The 3,465-nt window shown below is 33.0% G+C and overlaps 1 long non-coding RNA gene across 1 annotated transcript; it reads left to right on the forward strand.

Moving 5' to 3' along the window:
• Window positions 1–1,466: 1,466 nt before the first annotated feature.
• Window positions 1,467–2,496, forward strand: LOC127719106 (uncharacterized). Its single transcript, XR_007990175.1, has 2 exons — window positions 1,467–1,699; window positions 1,883–2,496. It is a non-coding gene; the product is annotated as an uncharacterized LOC127719106 (long non-coding RNA).
• Window positions 2,497–3,465: the final 969 nt, after the last annotated feature.

Here is a 3,465-nt window from a genome sequence, read left to right on the forward strand (position 1 = left end):
TCATAGACAAGACAAGACAAATACTTTATTAAAGTCTCACCACTTGTTACATATAAAATATACAGCTTTTTAAAACACAAGTTAACAACAAGAGCCACTCTATAAAGAGTTAAGAGAGACTATAAAACAATTTTTCTTAAATTATAATACAAATACAAGTCAACTATCATGAGTATAAAATACATTTTCGCTTTATTAAAATTTCATAGCAGATTTTGGCAGTATAAAATACCATATTTTCATTTGTAAAAAAAATTATAAATTTTTCGTTATCAGACATATGTAAAAAATTCTCATCAACAATACAAGCATGGTTAAAAATAACATTACCAATATCTGAATATACAGGACAGTTTAACAAAACATGTTTTTCATCTTCAACGTCATCAGTACAGTTAAAACATAATCTATTTTCAATATCAGTATTTTCATAACGACCAGTTTCAATTCTGATGGGTGCTACACCACATCTAAATTTGGCTAAAGCCAGTGATATTGTTGTCTTTTTTCAAAACTACCTCTACCGTTTTTTATTGGGGAAAATGGATATTTTTGAATGAAATTGGGAAATTTGTATATTTTATTCTAAACACATCTCCGATTTTTTGCTGACCTTTGCTGTCTTTTTTGTACTGTTTTTTCATGTATATTTTGGTTGTCAGACATTTTCAACCTGAAAGGTACTTTTCGGAGAGGGGAAAGAAACAGAAGCAATGATGGTACTTAATGCATTGAAACCCACATGTGTTACAAACATCATGATGATTCTGATCAGAAAACCGGATCTCAAAAGTGCTTTCTCATATCAAAATAATAACATGAATACGATATTTACAAACATTACTACCAATGCCATCACTGTTTGGGGAAAATGTAAAACTTTTTGGGAGGAATTTTAAGCCATTTTTTTTAGTAATTGGAAATTTTCTCTAGGGGAAAAAGCCGAATTTCGGCTGTAATTTGTGGCAAACAATATCACTGATTTAAGCACTCCTGTATCTACCTGGTATATTAAAAATCAAATAATTTTCTACACCATATACATTTTTGAACATTCTATATGTACGTAATTTATTTTTATCATCTGAAATAATTTTGTCATACCATTCTTCCTTAAATTTTTCAAAACATACGTTGTCAATATTCTTAATTAAATCCTTGTTCAAAATAGCACCATTGCACAAATATTCCATATCAACATGATCAAGATCTTTAAACTTATTTTTTACTCCAAAATGCCAAATTTTTACTTTTTTACATGTTTTACCCCATATATACACTTTTTTATTTACCCTATTATCATTCATTTTATTAAATTGTGTCCAGTTTCTAAAAACACTAGTCCACTGTTTGATTTTGCATGGCATCCAGCCCATGTGTAAAGTTTTTGAGTTATCCTTCTTTGAGTGTTACCTGGATTTAAATCTTAGTGATTTATAAATAGAACAAAGGTAATCAAGTTTGACAAACAGGTAATGTGAAGGTGAGAAACTGGTTAGGCAGGTTAATTTAGAAACACTAGTCTTGAGATAAGGTGTTGTCAGTATAACACCTGGACAGTGTTGAAGTCAGATGTTGAAAACTGACTGGAACTTGGAGTTGGAGTTTGACTATTGTCAGGGCAGATATTATATCAGGAATGATCAGTTCAGGAGAATTCATTAATATTTTGTCCATCAGGACAATAAAGAACTCCCAGGTAGGTTTTGTCACACAAACATACCATGCTCCGCCCTTATGTCTTCTGTTTCAAATATTTGCACGAGATATCAAATTTTGTTTGTCATATTGTAATTATGGCGCGCACGGTTGTCAAATAATTATGTGTATTCGGGATTAAATCGGTCCGTTATTTAAAATTGTGTTTTTTTTTCTTTCCCAGGGGACTTGTTGAGTTATGGAAGTATTTTAGATCATTAAAAGAAAGGAGTGATAAGTAAAATGAGACAATTTCCTATATATAAAGTTGAATCTCAGATGAGGATAAATATATACTGTGTGTATGGTTAACATTTGATAGTTTAAATGGAACAGATAGTTTTCAAGTATTAAGTATTACAACAACCTGAATATCTGTGTGGTTAAATAGTCCGTCAGTGAATTTGTTTCGGGACAATTACAATTTAAAACATAGCAGAAACTTGTTTGACAGTTTGTCCCAGAGACTGAAGTATTTAACGTTATGTTGTCAAAGTATTGGTTTTTCAATATTTGTCAAGTTGACAGACAGTAAATTTGAACAGTATAGTAATTCGGATCAAACGAGAACAACCTTTGAGATTTCTGGATTGATATAGACTTGTGATTTATGGACTGTGATGGACTAATTTATTTATTTACTTTTAATTTTAACTTTTAGTTAAGTGTATTTAGTTCCGTGTATTTGTCATTGTCTATGTGAGATAGAAGAGAGGTCGTGGAGAGGTTGTTTCATATGTGTATATTTATGTTTTGTGTTTGTCTTGTGGTTGTGGTATTATTAAATGCAAATTTTTATTTAGTTTTGTTTGACGCCCAATTGACAGATCTATTTGATTGTCCCCCTTACTAAAAGAACCCAGAAGTGAAAATTTCACTTCTTTACATTTGGCATCCACGGTGGGAACTGTCAGTAGGGTTTATACTAGTTGACTGAAATTCAACTTTGTCATGGACATGCCTAAATGGATGTCCGAGTTAGTAGAAAAAGGGGGGTCTGTTACAGATTGTCTGACCCTGTGGAAGGAAATACAAGCGACGGAGCGCGAAGAACGTGCAGCAGATCGTGATTTGAAACGTGCAGAGATGGAAAGAGAAATACGCATGCGTGAACTTGAGATTAAGGAAAAAGAGATAGCGGTGCAACAAGCTTTAGGTGTTGCAGCACCTGTTACTAGCAAAGGAGATCAGAAATATAGTAAGTTACCAAAATTCATTGAAGGTCAAGACCCAGATGTTTTTTGAAGTCTTTTGAGAAACTAGCAGCCTTGCATAAATGGGCAAAGTCTGAATGGCCAGTTCGTATTGTGCCATTATTGAGTGGTAAGGCATTAGAGGCATACTCTCGTTTAAGTGATGCTGATGGTGGTAATTATGACAAGATTAAAGATGCAATTCTAAAAAGGTATGAGTTAACTGCAGAAGCCTACAGGGAAAAATTTAGGTCTGCTATTCAGGAAAAAGACGAGTCATTTAGAGAATTCAGGGTTAAGTTAGAAAGGTATTTAGAACATTGGTGTGAACGTGAGGTTGTTGATAACAGTCATGAAAAACTGTTAGATTTGATGTTGCGTGAGCAATTACTCCAAAATTGTAGTACGGATTTAAGGCTTTGGGTTAATGAACACAAGCCTAAATCTGCTCATGAAGTTGTTGATTTAGCTGAATCCTATCAAGTGGCTCACAAGATTGAGAGTCTTGTATCAGATGGTGCTTTCAAGATGAAACCTCAATCAGGTAATAATGGTGGTCAAACCAGAGGCTTAC

This window comes from Mytilus californianus, unplaced genomic scaffold (assembly GCF_021869535.1).
Source record: "Mytilus californianus isolate M0D057914Y unplaced genomic scaffold, xbMytCali1.0.p SCAF_10, whole genome shotgun sequence".
Classification (NCBI taxonomy): Eukaryota; Metazoa; Mollusca; class Bivalvia; order Mytilida; family Mytilidae; genus Mytilus; species Mytilus californianus.